The sequence below is a fragment of the Capsicum annuum genome, chromosome 3 (genome assembly GCF_002878395.1).
Source record: "Capsicum annuum cultivar UCD-10X-F1 chromosome 3, UCD10Xv1.1, whole genome shotgun sequence".
Taxonomy (NCBI): domain Eukaryota; kingdom Viridiplantae; phylum Streptophyta; class Magnoliopsida; order Solanales; family Solanaceae; genus Capsicum; species Capsicum annuum.
Genome location: NC_061113.1, coordinates 194,935,572 through 194,947,727, shown reverse-complemented (window position 1 = coordinate 194,947,727; position 12,156 = coordinate 194,935,572).

Here is a 12,156-nt window from a genome sequence, read left to right as displayed (position 1 = left end):
CATTATCCTTCACATAATCCTTACTCACGGGATATAAACTAACCACTATTTATTAATTAGCCAACATCTATCATCTAGTCAAGGTTCATCACTAGACCAAAACCGCCCTTTATCAACCATTCATTATTATGAACTAATCATCCTATATCCGTTAAAAATTCCTAGAAAACACCTTACTACTTGTCGCCTAACCATCTTTTATTAACTGACACCATTCATTAACTAACCATCGTTAGCTACCATGTTTCAACTAAGCAAGATTCATTAACTAATACACTAGATTCCTAGCCATCAAGTGCTATAGTCCCTTAATAGACAACTATTTCAAAATAGGGAATTGGCTCTAAAAACCAAATGAACTACCCGGTAATCGAAGCGTCGGTCCCAGCAAGTCATAAATGACTTGGGGAAGCCATGGAGAAGCTCAAATGGTGAAGATAACCATAAATATGGAAAATGACCTGAAGGGTCATTAAAATATCCACTACTAAAAGGACTTTCGTCCCCAAAAGTCAACGACAGAAAGAATCTCAAAAGCTCAAAAGGATGAGGTATTAGGTCTGCATGCTCCAAGCATGACTTCCCAGATAACCTCAGCAGAGAGAAAAAGCTTGCAAGGTATTTCGCCACTGGTAATTTTTTTTCAACCAGCACCCTCATTCTACTTCCAAAATAGCCGACTCAACTTAACCACTAACTATCCTCCAACTAAACTGAAAAGGCTGATGCACGCATATTTGAATCACATCATGCTGATAATATCTCTATATCCACATAAATATACAAAGGCTCATCCAAGCCAAAACAAACCAAGACATGAGTCATAAAACTTACTCAAAATCCAAAAACAACCTTTCTTTACCTTTTTGCACCTGCTATCTACTCCAAGCCAAGAGGAAAATCACTTGAGTTTCGTCCACACAGGCTTATCACGGAGAACTCAAAGAACTGAAGCTGAGGTCAAACATGAGAGTAAGCTCATAAGTCTTTATCTAGGCATACAAATGGAGATAATCAATGACTATAATCCATGCCAATGCTGCAACCAGTCCAAATGAAATCAAACTAAAATCTTGAAATCCAAGGTATAACTACTCATTACTGAATATTTTACTCTAGGATGTCTCATCCACCAAGAATGAAGTCATACTAAATCCAACTAGAAAATATTACTCCCATTAAGTAAATCATCCAAAATTCCCAAAGAAAACTAAAACTCAAGGTCAAAATTGAAATAACCAATACGAGGCCCATGGGCTATCATCTGAACACTTATTAACTATAATTTAACCAAAGTCTAGAAGATCGAACAGGCAACCATAAAGTAGGCTCAACCAACATATGAATGAAATTTGAACAAGGACAAGTCTACAAAAAAAAGCTGCACACAAGCTCTACAACACTAAGCTGAAATCTTAATACGAAGGTTGAACCGCTCAATCTCAAATATCTAAATCAAAACTAAAAACAGGTAGGCACTAATTCACCAAATCTATCATACTTCTAAATTGGCATTCCAAGGAGTCAAAATCCAAAACTGGGCCAATAAAGTTATATCAATGTCAACTATCTCAAATCGACTCTAGTATCCAGATCTGAAATAGCCAAGATAAATCATACCAATCCACAGTCGAGACATATCTAGAGAGAAAAATCACCATAAAAATAACGACTGACTGATAACACAAACAACTAACTCTATATCAGTTGAAGGGAATAAAACATAGCCACAAAATAGGGTCATGCCAAAGGAAAAATCAATGGCTGAAAATGAATATAACCCGCTCCATATCTACTGGAGGGCATGACCTATCCAAACATACTCAAAATTTCTCAAGGCTGAAAACCACGCCAATGAAGGCAAAAACTTTACTAACTCGAAGAAATGCAACTTAAGCTGGGAACTAACTAATGCAATGCTCTATTTAGGCAAAGAAATAGCCACAAGCTCATATCATTAAGGAGAATCACTCCAACAAACCTCACTAGGCCGAATAAGAAATGGGGATTTCCTGAATCCACCCAAGAATAACATCATCGAAGAAGAAATATCAATCTCAAAACCAAGGTTAGAATCGAGACCACCACCAGAGTATCCAACGAGAATCAAACTCATTATATAACAACATCAAGTAATAACATAAAGTAATATCAATAACATCACACAGTGGTAGAAATAGTAACAATAATATCAATATCAACATACTGAATAGGCAGTGCCAAAATGAATATCAATATCATGTACCACTCCATGACCACAATAGGGCTAATGTGCCAAGATAAATGAGACTCAAACCCAAAACCACACCTATAGGGGGAAAACATCAATATAGATCTACTCCATCCACTACTAAAAGAATTAAACCATGGAGTAGTAACATAATCATGAATTCAATATAACGCACATAATGAATGATATAAATTCATTAAGGCACATAATCATCAATAGGTATAAAAACTCCAATACACATAATAAGAGATAAATACGGGAAATGAAAGCACACCAATCGTGGTGACATTCACAGTCACATGCATGACGGGCATAGAAAAATAAATCTGAACGGGTGCAACTCAAACCAACTGACTGAATCATCAACTTAGACGTCAAGTGAACTATCTATAACAGAAGATTCCACAACATCGTGAGCTGGTCTAAAGAAGCTAAATGACTAGAATCTTATGATAGGGGCACTCCCTAGACTAGTATGGTCTCTCTACAGTCGTAGCAATTATTGAAGCATCAATATAGAGAGAACACAATCTGAGCCCAAATGGCTGGCCAACTGACACTGAGAGAAATTCTCAAAATTATGTCTAAACTTCTAAAATCACAGTCTATCTTAGGAACTCTTGGCTGTCAGGGAATATAGGCTAACTCTAGCTGATCACCTATCCCATACCTGGGGCATTCTCTGAACTAGTGTCTCATCATAACACAACCAAACCAAGATCCTAGAATACTTTGAGATATTATCCTTCATAATCTAGAATGGTCACCATGGCTCAAAGAACCATACCACACTCCGCAAGAATGATGGGGACTCTTCTCAAATCCTTTTCGGCTGCCGCTAATGATCTTCTATATCCATCTCTGACTCTCTAGTCTGATGTTGTGCTGAAATTCAAGAAACATGTGTTGGAGTCTCATCTACATCTGTCGATAATATCACATCGTCCTTCAGGGATATAATAGAGTCAAAGAATGTGTTCAAGATTCATAGAAATGCAGACACACGATAAGAAGTCATGAGGTGAATTTTCTAAAATATCACCGTAGCCTCCCAAAGATAGGTTGCGTAAGTCTCTGCACCGATCTGTAGGACTCTACTAACACTTAGCTCTTGTACTAATACACCAATAAAACCTAGGCTCTGATACCAATTTTTCATGACTCGATTTCTTCAGGTCATCATGGCGCCTACCATAACCCGCCAGTAGGCAAGCCAACCCATAGTCCAGAACGGCTAGTAACAGACTACTCAATAATATAAGGAAAAAATGCAGAATATAGGAAATAAAGATCAATGCATAGAAGAATCTCAAAACCTGGTGGTATCAGTACAAGAGCTTCTAATATAAAAAGAGTACAAAAGTGAAATTTCAAGAGAACTACAATGATACAACTTATCTTTGAAAACAACTTTGAGACTAGTTTAATACATAAGAGAGAGATAAGTAATGCTCCAAACATCAGGAGCTCACTCTAAGACTCTGAACTAGGGTTGCTCCGCATGATGCACACATCTACGGCAATAACCCGTACTATGATCTGCAGGCTGTAGAATTGTAGTATGAGTACCAAATGAATGGTACTCATTAGGCTACTACCAACTGAGTTCCAAAGATAAAGTAGGTATATACAATATATAAATAGAATGGAAAATACACCCAAAAGTCCAGAAATCATATGAAAAGTCAATGAGATAATAAGGAACAACTATCTTGTTCATGTTTAAGAGTCTAACATAGTAAAACCACGAACAAAAAGTAAGCACATAGTGAGATCATTTAGATTTCTAAATATTTGGCTAAAGGAGAAAGCTTCTTTGGAGGTGATTAAACATAATTGGAATTCAGAGATTGAAGGAAATCCATTTATAGTGTTTAATCAGAAGTTGAAAAACACTAAGTTAGCTTTAGCTAAATGGAGTAAAGAGTATTTTGGTAATATATTCCAGGAAATTGCTACACTAGAGGATATTATTAGGGTAAGAGAAAAACATTTTGAGGAAGATCCTAGTGGAATGAACAGAGCTAATTTGTGCGCATGCTGAAGTGAATATACAGTTAAAAGTGAGGAATATTACTAGAGACAAAAGGCTGGGAATGAATGGTTCAAGGATGGAGAGAGAAATACCAAATTCTTCCATATTATAGTGAAAGGAAGAAGAAATAGGCTTAAGATCAGTAAGATTCAGAATGAAAATGGTGAATGGTTGGGGGAAGTACTAGATATTGCAGAGGCTGTAGTTAATTTTTTTTAGAAATAGTTCACCAAAAAAAAATGCAGAAGATTTCAGCATGCTGGAGGGAATACCAAAGGTGGTGACAGAAGAACAAGAATGAGAATTCCTAATGAGGAGGAGGTCAAAAAAGTTGTGATGAGGCTAAAAAGGGATAGTGCAGGTGGACCAGATGGGATAACAGGGGCATTCTACCAAGATACATAGGAGATTATTAAACAGGACATTCACAAAATGGTAAAAGCTTTCTTTTGTAGATTTCAACTTCCTAGATTCATTACTCATACAAATTTGGTATTGTTACCAAACAAGTTAGTAGTGAATAATTTTTCTGACGTGAGGCCTATCTCACTTAGTAACTTTGTCAATCAAATTTTTCAAGAATAGTTCATAAAAGGATTAAAGAAGTTTTAACTCAATTGATATCTCCAGAACAGGCAGGTTTTGTTCAAGGAAGAGTATTGCTAAGAATGTTCTGATAGTATAGGAAATTGTTTCTGAAAGAGAGGTAAACCACCTAACATGGTTTTAAAGCTTGACATGATGAAAGCTTATGATAGAGTGAAATGGTTGTTTTTAACAAAGGTATTGAGATCATTTGGTCTTTCAGAGGTGCTGATAGACATGGTCTTTAGACTCTTGAAAAATAATTAGTATTCAATACTTCTAAATGGTCAACTTAAAGGATTTTTTAGATCTACAAGAGGGTTGAAGTAGGGGGTCCATTGTCACCAACTTTGTTTATAATAGCAGCAGAGGTACTATCAAGGTCATTGAATAAATTGATGCACAAAAAGGATTTCAAGTTATTTGGGATGCCAAGAGGAAGTCTAAAATTGAATCACCTTGCATTTACAGATGATATGATCATCTTGTGCAAAGCTAAAATGAAAACTTTACAATTGGTTACTGCAATTTTGGATAAATATGAGGAAATATCAAGACAAAAAATAAACAAAGAGAAGAGTGTAATTTATTTGCACAAAGGGGTATCCAATGGAGTAAAGGTGTTAGCAGAAGTGGCTACTGGTATTTTGAGAAGAGAATTCCCTTTTTTTACCTCGGGTGACCTATCTTTTACATGAGAAAGAAGAAAGACTATTATCAGCAGCTACTGAATAGAATTGCTAGTAAGGTGCAGACATGGAAGGGCAAATTGCTTTCTTATGGAGGTAGAGTTGTACTGGTTAAGCATGTATTACAAAGCATCCCAATACATTGTTTATCAGTATTAAACCCTCCCATGAATGTATTAACTACTATTCAAAGAATGCTAGCTCAATTTTTTAGGAGTAGTAAAATTAGAGAAAAGGGAAGGCATTGGGTAAGATGGTAAACAGTGTGTTTACCACAAGAGGAAGGGGGTTAGGTTTTAGAAGAATTGTTGATATCGCTATAGTACTATTCTGTAAACTTTGATGGACTTTTAGGACTATAAAAACAATTTGGAGGGATTATATGTTCAATAAATATTGCAAAATGGAGCATCCAAGAGTAGTAGTGTGGAAAACATGTGCAGGTAGATCACAAGTGTGGAAGAAGATGCTAATTGCAAAAGATGAGGTGGAGCATTTGATAATATGGCAAGTGAAGCAAGGAAACAGTGACATATGGTTGGACAACTGGACTGGACTAGGAGATCTATATTCTATAATGGAAGGAGCTGATGGAGATCAAAGTCAATATAAATAGATTAAAGATTAAATCAGAAATAATACGTGCGATAAATAATTGATTAGATCTTTATTCACAGATGAGGTGGCAGATCATGTTATTAACAAAGTGATCCATCCATCAGGTGAAGAGTAGGATTGGCCTATATGGAGTATTGAACCATAAGGTCTGTTCATAGTCAAATCAGCTTGGTAGTATATAAGGAATAGGGAAGGGAAAGATAATATTTTCAAGAAGATATGGCTAAAAGGTATACCTTTTAAGATTAGCTTTTTTATGTGGATATTATGGAGAAGAAGAATTCATATGGATGATACAGTTAGGAGATGGAGGATGCAGGGTCCATCTAAGTGCTGGTGTTGTGACGCCCCGAAAGTGAAGGCAATTGGTCATGTCTTCGGGAACTCTTTTAAAGCAAACAGGACTTGGTCTTATTTTTCTTCTTTTGCAGGTATTCATATTCATAATCTGACCCTAAGGGGAACAATCCTAAGATGGTGGAATTCTGAAGTGAAAGGAAGAGAAAAGCCATACTACTTTGCTCTTCCTAGCATAATTCTATGGGAACTATGGAGGAGTAGGAACAGGAAGAAACATAAAGATAAGGAAACTACAGGATTGAGGATCATGTATAATGTGACAAGGAATCTTAGAATGATGTTGACGGTTAGAAAACCAGCAATGGAATTCCCAATAGAATGGCCATACATAATTGCAGAATTGGGAAACTTACAAACAAGAGTGAAAGTCATTACAGTACTGTGGATTGTACCAGAGGAAGAATAGGTAAAATACAATACAAATGGAGCTGTGAGAGGAAGGGAAGGAGGCAGTTCATATGCTTTTTGTTTAAGGAATGAGAAAGGAGATGTGATATTTGCTAAGGGAGAACCACAACATTATGCAGATAGTATGCAAGTAAAGGCTAATGCAATCTTATCCCTTAAACAAAGCATTAGAAGAGAAGGCATCGGGTAATATGGAAAATAGTGTGTTTACCATAAGAGAAAGGGGGTTGGGTTTTAGAAGAATTGTTGATATCTCTATAGCACTGTTCTGTAAACTTTGGTGGACTTTCAGGACTACAAAAACAATTTGGAGGGATTATATGTTCAATAAATATTGCAAAAAAAAGCATCCAACAGTAGTAATGTGGAAAATATGTGCAGGTGGATCACAAGTATGGAAGAAGATATTAATGGCAAGAGACAAGGTGGAGCATTTGATAGTATGGCAGGTGAAGCAAGGAAACAGTGACATATGGTTGGACAACTGGATTGGACTAGAAGATCTATATTCTATAATGGAAGAAGCTGATGGAGATCAAAGTCAATATAAACAGATTAAAGATTTAATCAGAAATGATACATGGGATGAATAATTAATTAGATCTTTATTCACAGATAAGGTGGCAGATTATGTTTTAAAAGTGATCCATCCATCAGGTGAAGAAGACGATTGGCCTATATGGAGTATTGAACCATAAGGTCTGTTCACAGTCAAATCATCTTTGCAGTATATAAAAAATAGGGATATGGCTGAAAGGTATACCTTTTAAGATTAACTTTTTCATGTGGAGATTATGGAGAAGAAGAATTCATGTGAATGATATAATTAGGAGATGGGGGATGCAGGGTCCATCTAAGTGGTGGTGTTGTGGTGCCCCGAAAGTGGAGACAATTGCTCATGTCTTCAGGAACTCTTTTAAAGCTAACAGGACTTGGTCTTATTTTTCTTCTTTTGCAGGTATTCATATTCATAATTTGACCCTAAGGGGAACAATCCTAAAATGGTGGAATGCTGAAGTGAAAGGAAGAGAAAAGCCATACTACTTTGCTCTTCCTAGCATGATTCTATGGGAATTGTGGAGGAGTAAGAACAGAAAGAAACATGAAGCTAAGGAAACTACAGGATTGAGGATCATATAAAATGTGACAAGGAATCTTAGAATGATGTTGAAGGTTAGAAAACCAGCAATGGAATTCCCAATAGAATGGTCATACATAATTGTAGAATTGGGCAACTTACAAACAAGAGTGAAAGCCATTACAGTACTGTGGATTGCACCAAAGGAAGGATGGGTAAAATACAATACAAATGGAGCTATGAGAGGAGGAGAATTAGGCAGTTCATATGCCTTTTGTTTAAGGGATGAGAAAGGAGATGTGATATTTGCTAAGGGAGAACCACAACATTATGTAGATAGTATGCAAGCAGAGGCTAATGCAATCTTATATGCAGCTAAGCATTGTTTACAATTAAAGCACAATAAGATTATTATTTAGAGAGACTCCATACTCAAGCAGAAGGTATAAACAAATGAATGGTTTTGTCCATGGAACATATCAAATATAGTCAAGCAGATACAAAGCTTCATGCAAAACAAGCAAGTTCAATATCAGCACATCTATAGGGAGGGTAATCAATTAGCTGATTATTTAGCTAACTGAGAAATAGACACAGGTGCTTTCACCATCACAAGTTATCAGCAATTAGAGAAAAGAGGAAAAGCCATATTAAATAGTGACAAATGGCAGAGCCCATACTTGAGGATCATACCAACAAGATAATAAGGCACAGGAAGATATTTAAGCTTAATAGTTTACATGTAATATTTATACAGAAGTAAGTATCATCAATGAAATTGCATGTACTACTAATCTTTTACAGTCAATAATTCTCAGCATCAAAGAAGTGTAGATGGACTAGATGGAGCTACAAAAACCTGAGAAGGAGGAGACTACATCAAGTCTTTCCTTTTCTTCATATTTATCATATCTTTGGAGTACAAACAAAAGAAGTTGGAGTCAATCTGATTAGATTTAGAAAATATGATAGGAAACAAGAAGAGGGTAGGATACTTAGCTGTTATACAATATCCCAGCAGACTAGAGTTCTCTTAGTTACACAAAATTTTTCACATTTACTCAACTGTTGGATACAGCTACGGAGAGGAGAGCATCAATATTGAGGCAAAAAAGGAAATCAAAGAGTAAATGTTCAAGGGGAGTCCATTCATTACCTCTATAAGTTGAACAAAATAGGTAATCAAGAGGGAGAAGATGCAAGATCGATCAGCATCAGCCAGAGGAGAAATCGAGTGAAAAAAGGAAGCAAAGGTATAAAAGTGGTGAAGTTGAGATGCGGATTAGGAAACTAATTTTTTTTAGAAACCGTACTCTTTCTATTTGTTATTTTTATGTTTTGGGGTTGGGCCGAGTATGGTGAATAATGGTAGGTAGCTGTTTTGTTGTATGATAGGTTGGTCCATTAAGTTTTGATTATTAATAAAATGCAAAATTAAACCAAAAAACGGGTATGTGTCTCACTTCACATGCCCCGAAACTACAAGCAAATGTAGGTTCAGATTATTCAGATTATTTCCATTTATATGGATGCAGATACAGATTATGATCACTTAGCTCAGGTTATACTCCTTGGTAAGAGTATGACATCTTTCCCCAATGTGAGGTTTTCCCCTTAGGGGAACATGACGTTGGACATCATGATAGCTCACATGGTGTATGTCGGTTAGAAGAACCTCCCTAACAGATAAGAATAACAGAAAGTTTTTTAGAAACTACGTATAAAGGCTCACAATTTTATTCAGATATTATTTTACATAAGACATTGGCTATGAGATTTCAGCTTTAAGTTTACAAATATAAAGGTGAGTCCTTTTTTACACTTAGCCTGCATGTTTTGAAAACAAACTTAACTTCAGTTATATTACTCCACTAGTAGAAAGAGTAAAAGTATAGATTTTAGAACTAAGTGTTATGGCTCACAAGATATATACAGTATGCTTTATTATTCATGATTTATGATTTTTAGCTTTCAGTTACTCAAGACAATGTGAGTCATTCACACTTAGCATGCATTCTTTACAAGTTATATGAACATTGAGATATCATTTTTACTTATGCATTCACCCCCACATGCTCAGTACATCCCAAAAGTACTGATTCACATATACATCTAGGTGCTACATCATTTAATAATGTAGGTACAAGTTGTAGCATGCACATTATAATCAGACAGTTGCAGCTTTCAGTCAGTAGGTGATGAGCCTTTTTTTATTCAGGTCTTCATAAACTGTCAGTAGAAGTTAATGTATATGATTCCAGTTTTGTCTTATACAATCAGAGTTGTAATTATTTTAATATAGTTTGTTTTGATCATATTCAAAAAAGATATATCTTCCGCTTATTTCTTTCATACTTACGTATTTTATTTAGTTGCTCACAAGTTATACCAGCACAAGGGTTAGCTTAGGATCACTTGTGGTCCTAAGTACCGTGTGATGACTAGGGGGTAGTCTCGAGTCATTACACGAGGACCCCACATTTGCTCCTATCTTTAGGAAATGTGAAGAATGGGTTAGGGAAAGATGGATCAAGGATGGGGTTTTCACTCCATATTCCAAGTTTGATGGGTATTTATTCAAAAGAAGAAGGTTGTATGTGCCCTCTTTTCTTGGAGAGAGTTGTTTGTAAGAGAGGCACATGATGGTGGTCTAATGGGACACTTTGGGGTTGAAAAGACCCTCAAGATCTTAGAGGAACAATTCTATTGGCCCAAAATGCGCAATGATGTTGCTAGGATTTCTGGCCAATGTATGGATTATAGGAGTGCAAAATCATGCCTCCTCTCTCAAGAATTATATACCCTGGTTTCCACTCCCCTTCGCCTTTGGCTTGACATATCTATGGACTTTGTTTTGGAGCAGCCAAGGACAAGGATAGGTAGGGATAGCATTTTTGTAGTGGTTGATTGATTCTCAAAGATGGCTCACTTCATTCCATGTTCTAAAAGTGGGGATGTATCTAGTGTAGCTTCATTGTTTGTTGAACATATTGTTAAGCTACATAGGATCCCTTGAACCATTGTTAGTGATAGGGACTCCAAATTCCTTAGTCACTTTTGGAAGTCGATGTGAGGTAGGCTTAGTACGAAGTTTTTAATCTCAACCTCTTGCCACCCATAAATCGATGGCCAAACAAAAGTAGTAAATAGGACCTTGGGTTCTATGCTACTATCCATGGTTAAAGGTAAGATGACTTCTTAGGAGGATCACCTACCCCTAGTCGAATTTGCTTATAATCGTGTTATCCATTCGACTACGGGTATGACTCCCTTTGAGTATGTATACGGCTTGACCCCCTTACTACTTTAGATTTAACAGCCTTGTCTAGTTATCTTATGTTGATCTTATATGGAAGCAAAAGAGCTGAAGCCATGAAAAAGTTGCATGAGAAGGTGTGAAGCTGACTTGTGAAGAGAAATCAAGAGGTTGCTAAAAGAGCCAACAAGGGAAGAAGGAGACTTGTGCTAGAACCGGGTGATTGGGTGTTAGTGCACCTAAGAAAGGAGCGGTTTCCAATACAAAGGAAAGCCAAGTTTGTGTCGTGGGGTGATGGTCCTTTCCAAGTACTTGAAAGGATCAATGATAACGCCTACAAGATTAATCTCCCTCTAGAATATCAAATGCACAACGCTTTCAATGTGTGACCTCTCACTTATTAACACTATTGATGTTGATGAAGCCACAAATTTGAGGTCAAATTCCTTTCAAGATGGAGAGGATGATATAGGTGTAAAAATCCCAAGGCCATTCAGAAGGAGCCAAGCTCGAGAATTATAAAATCTACAAGGCATGTTCATGAAGATGGATGTGTTTGAGTGTGCCATGAGTTCATCCAAAGGAATGCATGTTTTGAAGTATGAAGGACCTTAAAAACACTCCAAGGCCGCCTATTCTCTACACCCTAAGGGTGCCCATTCTTTGCTCTCATTAAGGGTGTCTTGGTCCTTTTATATAATAGGTATAAATAGATTTTAGTAGGCTTATTTTCTCTTTGGTTGCTTATTGATATTGAAAGACAAAACATTGAAACACCTTTCTTCTCTCTTGAGAGATTTTAATTAGGACTAGTGTGAACGTCACTAATGTTGATCTTTTGCTTAGAAACGTAAGTGCTTGGGGAGGTTGAGTTCCTCGTGTTTAAGTAAGATCTTG